The 13,113-nt window shown below is 32.6% G+C and overlaps 1 protein-coding gene across 1 annotated transcript in view; it reads left to right on the top strand.

The window, feature by feature from the left end:
• The first annotated feature begins 355 nt into the window (after window positions 1-355).
• LOC133335089 (eukaryotic translation initiation factor 3 subunit I) overlaps window positions 356-13,113 on the top strand; it is a 293,205-nt gene continuing 280,447 nt past the window's right edge. The window contains exon 1 of the mRNA XM_061543394.1: window positions 356-366. The gene's annotated coding sequence lies outside the window, so the exon portion shown is untranslated. The remainder of the gene's footprint in view (window positions 367-13,113) is intronic.

Below are 13,113 nucleotides of genomic sequence, written 5' to 3'. Positions count from 1 at the left end.
TAGTACTTTTCTTTTACATAAGTACACACTTCCAAAACCACCTCCTTATATCGACTCTACTTCTCAACCATGATTTACATGCCAAATTTCAAGTTTTTATCTCTATCCGTTAACATGCTACGAAATTATACAAAATTTAGTACATTTTAGTACTTTTCTGATACTTAAATTCAAATTTACAAAAGAACCCTTTGGTACATCTCTTGTATACTCCATCAGTAATCCAAATTTAAGAGTTCTACCGTTTATCTGACACCTTCGGATATAGAACATCTGTATCTAGAAATCTTTCTGTTATTCGCATATATTCCTAAATTTCCTTCGAATAAGCAGCACACACTTCCATTCAAAACTATTCTCATTTTAGTCACGTTCTTTATCTGCAATTTGTTGTTATTTTTATGAAGTGCGTACAGAAAAGGCTAACATAAAATGAGATTATCTTATTTAATTTATTTTTAATTCTCAAAATCGTCCTTTAATGACCCACACCCTTAACCCATTAATGATGTTCTATTTCTTCATATTCATCATGGACATAATCTTCACTAAGTGATGTCTGATGATGGCCTATTTCACAATTGTCATCTGAAAAGAAATGACAAAAAATAAGAGAATACAGAACTAAATGAATGTCATTCCAAAAATAGATTTCATATTCTGTGGACTAGTGCTCTGCACCCACCACCATCTGTATTCCCAATATTTAATGACAGAAAAAGAGAAGTGTTGTTTTTCTTGGTTAATGTGGCACTGACATGAATTCATTCAATTAACTTTGTTCTCCTTCCAGATGGAATAAAATAAATATGGATCTGTTTATTCAATATATTAACAAATAGATGTAAGTGAAGTAGAATCGATTTTTAATTGAAAATATTAAAATTATTTAGTATCCGTATAAATAAAAAACTTTGGATACCCAACTGATTTATTATTTCCCGAAATTTGTTACCCGATTGGCTTGATTTTCCAATGTTAAACAAGTGAGCTGAGCTGTATAGTAGGAATGGGCCAACCCATATGAACCCATTTCCAGTGGACTTAAATTTTCTACCAAACCAATTCCCGTGTGGCTGACAAATGACGCAACATAATACGATAAGGTGTATATCTCGCGTAATTTTTCAAATATTGCCCACGTTTTTAGGAAACCTCCTGACGACGTAACCTTTTAAAATGCCGATACGCGAATCTTCTATTTTAGCCCCTCCATCATATTTTTTTAGAGTTTTTCGATAATTATGTTTTGTGTTGCACAGGGTATTTATCTTCAATTTGAGTCTTGTTGCAGATTTTTCAGATCTTCTATAAGAGTTTCTGATCTTCTATAAGATCATTTTCTGGAACTTTATATGAAGAGATTATGTTATTTTACACGACGGCATTGTTCTTCCAGAACACCCTCTGGCTTCAATAAGATTCATGCTGACCACTTTGACTCTTTAGGACTCCTTTTTCGGAAATGATTGAAAACTCATTTAAAAAAGGCTTGTGACAGAACTTTCGTTCCATAAGACGAACTTAAAAAAGGATTTCCAGGCACCTTGGTCTTTCGCGCAGTTTTTCTAATTTGAAAGGCCACGTTCGGCAATGTTGTCTTCCACATGATCTTTCCATCGAATTCGTGGGCTTCCCTTTCTACGTGAACCATCGGCTGGTTCGCTTTTATATGCCTTTTTAACTGAGGCATATTCATCCATTCTTACAACATGACCTAGCCAACGTAGTCGCCGCAGCTCGATACGTCTGACAATGCCAATGTTTCGAGAAAAAATGATACAACTTATGGTTCATTCGACGGCGATATTCACCGTCAACGCAGATCGATCCATATATCTTTCGGAGAATTTTTCCCTCAATCACTCCATAAGCTATCTCCCCTGCTTGCGTAAGTACCCATGCCTCAGATCCATAAAACAGCACGGGTATTAACAGCGTCTTGTACAGTGTGAGTTGAGTCTGGCGGGAGGTGGCGTTGCTTTTGAGTTGCTTGGTCAGACCATAGTAGCATCTGTTGGCCAATATTATCCTTTTCCGAATTTCAAAACTGATATCATTCGTTTTATTTATGGCGGTACCAAGGAATATACAATCATTGACTACATCGAAGCTGGACTTCTCAATTTCAACAGTTGGTCCGAGTCTACTGGACGTCATGCGCGTTGGTACCATCAGCTTTGGTCTTCTCGCCGTTTACTGTGATACCCACTTTGGCAGACTCCTTCTCAATTTGTTCAAAGGTGGATGTTAGCGCTCGCAATGTTCGACCCATTATGTCGATGTCATCGGCGTAGGCGAGTAACATGTGTTATTTGGTGTACAGAGTGCCATTTCTGTTTACCTTTTACTCTCGTATAACCTTTTCCTGCGGGATGTTAAAAAGGCCACACGACAAACTGTCACCTTGTCTGAATCCTCGTGTGAAGGGCTCCGAGAGGTCATTTCTGACTTTAACTGCTGACATTGTGTCAGTTAAAGTTAACCTGCATAGCCGTATTATTTTGCAGGAATGCCGAAAGTAGACATGGCTTTAAATACCTCTGCACGGATAGGCCAGTCGAATGCGGCTTTATAGTCAACGAATGTGTCGATGTATTTTTTTCGTGGGATTTTTTGGCGGATTTGCCAGTTCTGATGCCGCATTGGTATGGTTCAATAATGTCATTAAACATTGGCTTCACTCGTTCACACAGCACGCTGGATAGCAGTTTGTATGCGATGGAAAGGAGACTTATTCCTCTATAGTTGAAAGATACATCACTTTTTTTGTGCACGGGACACAGGATGCTGGGGTTCCAATCAATGGACATGTATTCCTCTAGCCAAACTGTACTAATCAGCTGGTGCATACTCCTCCTTACCAGCATCTGACCCCGGGCTTGAATAGTTCGGCTGGTAACCCATCGGCACCTGCTGTTTTATTATTCTTGAGGCGATCGATTGCTATTCTGAGCTCATCTTGGCTAGGTGGTATACATGCTATACCGTCATGCTCCTTACCAGCATCTGACCACCGGTCTTAAATAGTTCGGATAGTCACCCATCGGCACCTGCTGCTTTATTATTCTTGAGGCGATTGATTGCTATTCTGAGCTCATCTTGGCCAGGAGGTATGCATGCTATACTGTCATCTCTTATTGGTTCTGGGGTATATTCTTCACCAGGTAATAACAGATTAAGTCTTACAATAGATTAAAACTCAAAAATCAGCCTAAATGTCCTTTAAGTAGGATGGCATGAAGAACAAAAAATAATTCCCATTTAATTTTAGAAACAAGATGAATCGGTATATAATATAGATGTAATTTACAGATTTCCATGTTAAATCTTCAAAATATCAGATTGGTATTCTTGTCATATACCAAAAACCCTCCTCCTTATTGACGTTTGAGTACCCTTGCTTATGGGCCAACCCTAAGATCTTCTATAAAATATTATATATTTATTCTTAAGGAATACTAAAAATATCTTCCGCTAATATGTCTCCTTCTTAGAAGAAACTAAGGCTTTTAGTAGTTTGCTTTCTAAAAATGTTTTTCCCCATATATAACTGATGCTTTTGTGAAACGTATCACCTTTAGTTAGTAAAAACTTGTATTTTGTCATTTTAGCGCCAAAAGTGCACTACGTGCAGTCAGAAACGTCAAGTTTAAAAAAAAAAAAAAAAAAAAAAAATGAATCAGAAAGTCAAGTGCAACAAGCAATCCCATTAAGAGAATATTTTATTCACAGCGAAAATTTCTCTCTCGAGAGCCATATTATATTCTCCCTCCATGGGGGCTATGTTATTAAGAGACGTGAGTAAAATCAAAATGTTTGTAAACAAACAAACAAAAAACCAAAACATTGACGACAATGAATGAATGAATGAATTTCACCAGTATTTCATGGGTGATGCCAGCCAGGCAGCCAGCAGAAATTACCACAGCAAAATGTTAATGATTTAATTTTTATCAATTTGTTGTAATAAAAGAAATGCGACGCCGCACGCTCACACACACCACACTAATTGTTTAACATTTTTTAATGAAAATCCTCACTTTAATAATCATCAGTGTTATTATGCCTCGAAATATTTAACAATTTCATTTGTACACTAAGTGTGAGTATTTCAATTAAAGAAGAATTTATTTGCTACCGCAATATACCCTCATCTTGACGACGAGCAATCAAATTTTTTGTTACATTTTTATTAAAGATGCCAATTGATGGAAAATAATGTTGGACAGATGGATTGTACGCACATACATCTAGATATATTTTTACGCGTGCCTTTATTATAGTTATCAGTGACATCCCCACCAAACCCCTTTCTTTAAATGCTGACGCTATGCGATCAATATTCATTAATATTTTGTTGTTGTTGTCGTTAAAAATAATTGAGTGATTTTTCTGCCGTCTTAAAAGCCTATTTTTGAATAAAGAAAATTGATACATATAAACAAATTATAAGAACTTAGGGTTAATATCATTGATTGCTGGTGATTGTTATTACAAACATACTGGCTTCCACAATTCAACAGTTAAATTTTTTTTTATACACGTAGACATATTACAGGGAATTGGAGAGATATTGAAAAATTAATCTTTTCAAATATATATATGTATGAATCTTGTTGACCTAATTTTTTGTGAAGGCCAGAACAAAAATAAGATTTTTTTTTTAAATTAATAATTATTTTACTTGTCCTTGTATTAATTTCCCGAAATACTTTATATCTCCCATTATAATAAAATTCAAAGTCATATTTATTTTTTTGGTTGCTTGTTTTTTATTCGAAAATAAAATAATTAACAGAAAACAAAGTAGTACATTAATACAAACTTATTTGAATAATTTTTCTTTCATAAAATAGAATACAACAAATATTCCATATACACATATATAAATTATTTTATTTTAATAAAATAACATATAAGAAATCCATAATTATTTGAATTACACACACATAAATATATATTTTCTTGTCTAAACATATATAAAGAAATTGAAATAAAATATAAATTTCTATATAAGTTTAAATTAAGTTTCAAAAAAATTATAAAAAGGAAAAAAGATTTTGTATTTGATAAGTGTTTGTGTGTATTTTACGCATTTTGTTAATGTTTGTATGTGTATGTGTGAGGGTTTTCAGTATAACAAGAATTACAATCACATATCACGAAAGGAAGAAAAATATATGTTCTAATTGTAGATTCCAAATCTAAAAAATACATAAAGAAGGCCTAAGTTCTCTTTGAAACTTCCGCTATAGAAGTCCTGAAAGTCTATAAAACCTGTAATTCAAAGTCCTTCTCTTTGGAGACTGAAAGGTCTGTTCTTTCAAAAAACAAGAAGGACTTCTTCTAGGGGAAAGTACTATATAATACCTAAAGGTGTTCTTATGAAATACCAGAATGTTTTCCTTCAGAAGAAATAAGGTTCTTTTAAAAAATATATCTTCTTATATATTTTGGTACACTATCATAAGGCATCCTTATAGAAGGCGGCATGGTCTTTTCATGTAAGACCAGAAAGTCTTCTATTTGAAGAAGATCTTATAGAAGTCCGGAAGCCATTTTCATCGTCTATCGGAAGTTCTGATAGAAAGCCAATGATAAAAGGCCAGAAGGTTAGAAGGTCTTGTTATTAAAGGCCAGAACATATTCTTATAGAAGAATATAATGTATTTTATAGAATGCCAAAAGGTCCTCTTATAGGGGATCAGAAGGTCTTCATAAGGAAGGCCAGAAGGACTTCATATAGAAGGTCAGAATTTTTTTAGAAGGCCAGAAAACTTTCTTACAGAAAGCCAGAAGGTATTTATATAGAAAATTACAAGGCCCTCTTGGAGAATACTTCTTATATAAGGAAGAATATCTTCTTATAGAAGGCCAAAAGATCCTCTTATAAAGGGTCAGTAGGTCCTCTTATGGATGGTTAGAATACCTTCTTATAGAAGGCCAGAAGGTCTTCGTATAGAAGGTTTGAAGACGTTCATATAGAAGGCCAGAAGAGTTCTTAAAGAAGGCAAGAAAGTCTTCTTATGGTATGTCAAGAGGTCTTCTTATGGTAGGCCAGAAGGTCCTCTTATAAAGGGTCAGAAGATTTTCTTATAGAAGGGCAGAAGGTCTTCTTAGAGAAGGCTAGAAAGCTTTCATATAGAAGGTCAGAAGGTCTTCTTATAGAAGGCCAGAAGATCTTCTTATATAAGACCAGAAGACCTTCTTATAGAAGGACTTTTTATAGAAGACTCGAAGGTCTTCTTATAGAAGGCCGAAGGGTCTTCTAATAGAAGGCCACAAGATCGTTTTATAGAAGGCCAACATGTCTTCTTATAGATGACCAAAATATATTCTTATAGAAGGCCAGAAAGTCTTCTTATAGAAGAAGAGAATGTCTTATTATAGAAGGCCTTGCTATAGAAGACCAGAAAGACTTCTATTAGAAGACCATAATACCTTCTTATAGAAGCCCAAGAGGCATTCTTACAGGACAAAATATATTTTTTAGAAGGCCAGAACTTCCTGTTATAGAAGGTCTTTCTAGAGAAGGCCAAAATGTCTTCTTAGAGAAGATCAAAAGGTCTTCTTAGAAAAGATGAGAAGCTCTTCTTAGAGAAGACCAGAAGGTATTTCTAAAGAAAATTACAAGACCCTCTTGGAGAATAAATTGTGGAATTTATAGATAACCCCGGAAATTATTCTTATAGAACAATAGAAAGTCATTTTATGGCAGACCAGAAGTTCTTCCTATAAAAAAGACAAGAACCAGACCAGAAGTTTTTCCTATAAAACAATACAAGAAGGATTTTTTATAGGTATACAGAAGGTCTCCTCACATAATGCTATCAGAATTTCTTACAGATCAGAATCTGGTCTTGTTTGTGGAACATCACTATATCTAAAATTATTGTGTTTTTTATAGAAGACCAGAAAGTATTTTTTTAGATTTTTATATAGAAATAAGACCTGCTTCTATAGACATTTACAAGGCCCTCTTATCGAATACATTGCGTAATACTTGGAGAACCCCGGAAAATATTCTTATAGAATATCAGAAGGCCGCTTCTAGCCTATCTGAGATAATTTAGACTTTCCAGTAAACTATGGCCTATTATAGAAGTTCGGATAGACTTCATTATGGAAGACTCATAAGGTCTGTTATACAATACGAAATAATTCTTAAATATCCCTCTAATAGCAGGCTAGACATGCACTTTAGAGGAATCTCTTAATATGTCATATTAAGCATAAACGTCCACAGATGATTATTAGGCTCAGTAGGTCTGAAATGACCTTTTATGGAGTGCTATAGGTACTCGACAGTTAACACAAAAATCGCCTATTTGAATATATGAACCCTTCAAATATATACATCAATTCACGACTAAGCCTGACTAATAAATGCCTTCTTTTTAAAAAATATTAATTGTTCTGCATATTTTTTGGTTCTTAACATACCGACTCCCAGAATATTGATAAGTCTCCTGCCTATTTGAATGAACTTCCTACGTTCATTAAACAGATGCAGTAGATATCAGATATAAGCACATCTCATATAAGAAAAAGTCGTATATAAGAAAGATTATCAAAAGCATAGAGCTTATACTTTCTTATATCCGATAATTCCATATAAGAAAGAAATCTCCGACTTTTTTTGAGTTTCTTATATCCGATATCTACTGTAGTTTGCTTAAGCCTGCTGGCAAGTTTCATTGCCTCTTAGGGAGCTAGGCTTTTAAAAACATATAAAAGGCTATTTTTTTAGAATTTATAATTTTTAAATTTTGTAATAATTATAATATAATTATTAATGAATTTATATAATGTTCGAGCCATTCACATTAATAGTTTAGCCTGCTTAGGCCTAAGAATTATGTAATGTTTCAAAGTTAGTCAACACGGTGTTGCATTTGTCTTACAATGCAACACTTTCGAACTGATAACAACGAACGTATAGTGTAACAACGACTATATAATGTTCAAGCCATGATGCAATAATAAGGTGACGTATCAAAGCAAAAACTTTTGTTTTTATCTCGACCATCTGCAACACTGCACATCGACTTCAAGTAGAAATTACCCACTTTGACAGTTAATTGAGACATCAGCTGCGTTAAATGGACTACATATTCATTGTGTCACGGTTCAAGCGAATAATGGAAATAGTTTAACCGGCCTAGGAGGCTGCTCAACAGTGTTGCATTTGTCTCCCATTGCCATGTAATAATGACCGTATAGTGTAACAACGACTATAGGCAAAATAAAGCATAAAGGCGATTAAGTACAAAATATTAGTTTTGAATAAAACTTTTTGTAGCTTTCTGACGCAAAAAAAAATCTACATGGATTTGTGACATGAACGGTCTTAAAAGTATTGTCGCTCATGTCTAGCAAAATAAACTTTGAATAGAATTTTCATTGAACTAATAGTGTGTATTCACCTTAATACTGTTCCTAATTAGAGCGTAACGTAATGTAGTATTTCACACGTTACCCTTACGTAAATATGTGAAAGTGTTATACTGTTGTAAATATTCTTAAATGTATTTATTTATTATTTTTAAATAAATTTTTTATTATTTTGAGTGTATGTGTATTTCGTGTATGAATATTGTATACATTAAATGATTTGTATGTGTATGTATATTATATATGTATGTTAGTGTATATAAATATATATAGTTATGTATAAAGAGTATAATATATAGTTAGTTATAAAAGATCGATCGATAGTAAAGAAATTAAACTAAAAAATTAAAGTAGTAGTAGCTTTATTTTTGTCAAAGGTTGATTTTCAAAACATGGTGAATATTGTGTTTGAAATTTAAAACCATGTTGTGTAAGTCACCTTTGTTTTGTCTGGAACTTGTGTTGATTGGCATTGTCTTCTTCTTTTTTATAGTCCTACTATTTTTTTACGAATACTTTTCCGTTGATTTTCATAATTTGGGATTTTTAATTGTTATTCTAGCATAATTTTTGTATTTATTTTTGCAATATGCCCGTAAATATTTTTTTGGTAATATATATAATTTTTATTTTATAATTTTTTTAATTTTAAATTCCGAAAAAACAGTCATTTGTTGATTAAATAAGAGATTTATTTAATTAATAATAATAATATTTATTAATTTGTTTTTACTTTGTATGTCCTTTTTTGGATTTCTTTTTTTTTGGTATTCCATTTAAAATATAATGTGATGAGCCACTTAATTGTTTTTATTCATTTCGAATTAATAATACATGTTTCTTTCATATTTTTTGGTTTAATTATTTTTAATTTTAAATTGTCAATTCAATCAAATATTGTTTTTTTTTCTTTTGTTAATATTTTTTAATGTATAATTACTAGATTGGTTTAATATACAATACAACAATTTTATGTTTGTTTACATAGTTAGGTGTGTGTGTGTTTGTTTGTATGTGAGTGTTATATTTCGTGTGTGTTTTTGTATATATATGTGATATTTATATAAATGTTTGTTTTAGATATTTTAGATTTAGTATTTTTTTAAATAAATGCCAAAACTTAAGGGATATAGTTTTTAATGGATTTTTCTTCTGTTGATTGTTTTTGTTTTCAATGAAACGCCTAAAAATATACAGCAGCTGCCATGACAAATCTACATCAATTTCCATGTAATCGTTTATAGATGGCGCGTTTTAGTACAAAGCTAAAGCAAGTAATGAGGCAAATGTGACGAGAGAGAGAGAGAGAGCGTAAATAACAGCAAGTTACAGGGATGGGAATTCTGTAATTGTCAATGCAATGCAATATTTATTTATTTTTTTTTATAAAAAAAAAATAAATATTAACATTAGTTGGAATAAAAAAACTAGCTTTCTGAAAAAAGGAAAATTATATTATCAGCAAAAAAGAATTCTTTATTAGTGAAGTTACTAAAAAAATCATGACCCGAGGAGTCTATTTTGTAAATATTCAAATTTCTATGTAAAATAGGAATAAAATAAATTGACTTTGTTCCCACTGATATCGGAAACATCAAGGATAAAATTATAACTATAGGTTTTAAAAATATTTAATAATTACAAAACGGAATATGAAACATTTATTTTGTCTAACTGTGGTAAAACAATATTTTACACTTATTAAAAAGAAAGCAATACGAAATCTGTAGGTCTATTTAGTAAAATAGCATTTTTTGTTTTTTATGAGTCCGTCACTGCAATAAAAATCTGCTCTGAAAATGTCCGTACCTTGACACGGTTGAATTTAATTCGTAGATGCAATTTCGCAACAATATTCGACATAAATACAACATATGGAGTAACATTTGTAAGCCACATTGTCACATCCCGGCCGAAGGCCGTCTACTCAAACAACCCTAAATTTGATTTTGAAATTGCTCTTAAAAAAGGATTTGGATTGCGTAGCCATGTATGCGCCTGTCCATAGGTGAAAGTCTAAAGGCTACATGAAATCATGTCTCTGGCTTTCTTTTTCATTGCAATTTCGATCATGTAGCTCATCTCGAAAGAGAAATTAATAAAAAATTGTTTATTTTATTTATCGATTTGAGAATTGTAAAAAAAAAAATAATTCAAGTTGAAGAATATTTCAAATTGAAGAAAAAATAAAATTTTCTCGTGGACGAGCTATACGAGGTCTATATTCTGCAAGTGAGAAATCTGTGGGAGATAATATATAACTTTAATTGGCGCAAGGTAAGCAGTTCAAGTCGGAAAGGACAAGGTGGCAATTTGTTGTGTGACCTCTTTAACATCCTGCTGGAAAAGATCAGACGAGATGCAAATGTGAACAGAAATGGTACTCTGTACACCAAACAACACACGTTACTCGCATACGCCGATGATATCGACATAATGGTTCGAACATTGCAAGCGGTAACATCCACTCTTCTCGCATTGGCGAGGAGACCAAGCTGATAGTATCAACGAGCAAGACGTCTAGGAGACTTGGACCAACGGTGGAACTTGAGAACTACAGATTCAAGGTCAAAGATTTTATATACCTTGGTACCGCCATAAATAAAACTAATGACATCAGTTTGAAATTCGTACGAAAACAGTGTTGGGTAACAGATGCTACTATGGTCTGAGTAAACAATTCAAAAACAAGTCCGCCTCTCACCAGATCAAACACACACTCTACACGACGCTGTTACTGCAGTGCTGGTGCAGGGATCTTAAGCATGGGTACTTAGTCAAGCAGATGAGACAACTCTTGGAGTGTTTGAGAGAAATATTCTACGAAAGATCTATGGATTGATCTGCGCCGACGGTGAAAGTCGACGTCGAATAAACCATGAATTGTACCATATATTCTCGGTGATCGACGTAGTCGGACGTATCGAGCTGCAGTGTTCTACGTTTATATGCCAGCTCAAAAGGCATATAATGATTCACGTGGAATAGAAAGGCTACGATTGAAAGATCAAGTGGAAAACAACATTTCGGAACACCATCTTTCCTTTAAAAACTTCAATAACTATAGACCAACTTTTCAGTAGATGGTTTTATCTAAGTCAACGGGATATATTTAAAAAAAATCTGACGAGGTTAGAAGTTGTAGGAAATTATTTCATACTTTTTTATTAATACCTTTCCATCCTGACTCAATTCTTGCCATTTTTTTAAATAAAAAAAGAAATCCTTTGATTTGGATACCGCTATGACAGTGGTACTAACCTTTATAACATCTTTCTAAGTTTTTTAGGAGCTTTATATTGAAATATCATCGACAAAACGTGGTTAATGGTATGACACCTCACATTATATAAAATTCATATTTGTTTAATTTTTTTTAGCAAGGGTCTTCAATCCAGCATGAAATCCGAAAAAGGGACTCAACCAATACTTTCCCTAGTCAGTTTTTTATTTTTCTGCTAAATATCAGTATTAACACATTAATTGAAAATATCAACTCGTTGTAATGGAAAGTAACAGTATCATTCAGAACTTTATCGAATACTTGAAAAAAATATCGTCTGCAAATATTGTAAACGATTTTTTAAGTAAAGATAATGATGCCTTCCCTTGCAGTATCGGAACATTTTTACGGTTTTTAGTCAGTCTTTTGATACTGTGGTTTCGCTAATAGTCTTGATGTTCAATATTTCTGATGTTTCAATAATTCTGATTAGTATATAATATTAAATTGATAGACAGATAGATAGCTACAAATTAAAAAGTGTTGCCATTATAAATTTCTCAAATGAGACTATCATGGGATCAACATAAGAAAATCTTGCACATTTTCCTTATTCTGAGATAAAGGTTTCACTAGTAGTTCTGAGGATTCACAATTTCGAAGGCAATATTGCCCTATAATATATTACATGAAAGTAATAGGCCTTAGGCATTCGATCAATTTTTATATTATATGCTTGGACACATATTTGTGTATGATTGGATTTTTGTTCGAAAATTGATAGTTTCGCAACGAATTTGAGAAACCCAATATAAATAAGCAATACCTTCTTGCTTTTTCCATAACCATATGGAATATATACGAATTTCTAATGTGGATTTATTTTCGTATTTGACTGTTTTCGGAAAACGTTCTTATTTCCAAATCTTCATCTTATTTTAAAATAATTTTTACTATTTTCTTCGATATCATAAAGGAAAGATTGTTATCGTAGTAAAGAATTGTACATTCTTGCAAGTTCTGGAACATACCCTATATGATAATTTAGACACAAAACGCGGAGATCCAACAGGACCTTGCCAGGATCCATATGTTGTCATATTTAAACTAAACACAGGGATTCATTTTAAGTTTTCGGAATTTATCAAATCAATCGAAGTCTAAAGAAGCTAAAAAAATAAACAATGGAATTAAATTACGAAATCTAAACCAATTTCAATCGGAATTTATTACATACCCTATGATTTGCATATTGTTTGATTTAGGGTTTAGTGAATTATGGTGGCATAATTTCGATAACGCGTCCAAGAACAATCTATGATTATTGATATTTCAATCAAATTGACATGCTGAATTCCATTGAGAGGAAAGATTTTTCCAATTTTTTTATATTACATTACGGTGTAACTTCCTAAAAAATGGAACGAATTTTAAAAAACCTATGCCAAACAGGGATACTTTCCATAATCCGAAAGGAACAGAAACCATTTTTT

This window comes from Musca vetustissima, unplaced genomic scaffold (genome assembly GCF_032173495.1).
Source record: "Musca vetustissima isolate MV318-11 ecotype Yass unplaced genomic scaffold, APGP_CSIRO_Mvet_v1 utg14086, whole genome shotgun sequence".
NCBI lineage: Eukaryota > Metazoa > Arthropoda > Insecta > Diptera > Muscidae > Musca > Musca vetustissima.
This window is presented reverse-complemented; position numbering and strand designations above follow the sequence as displayed.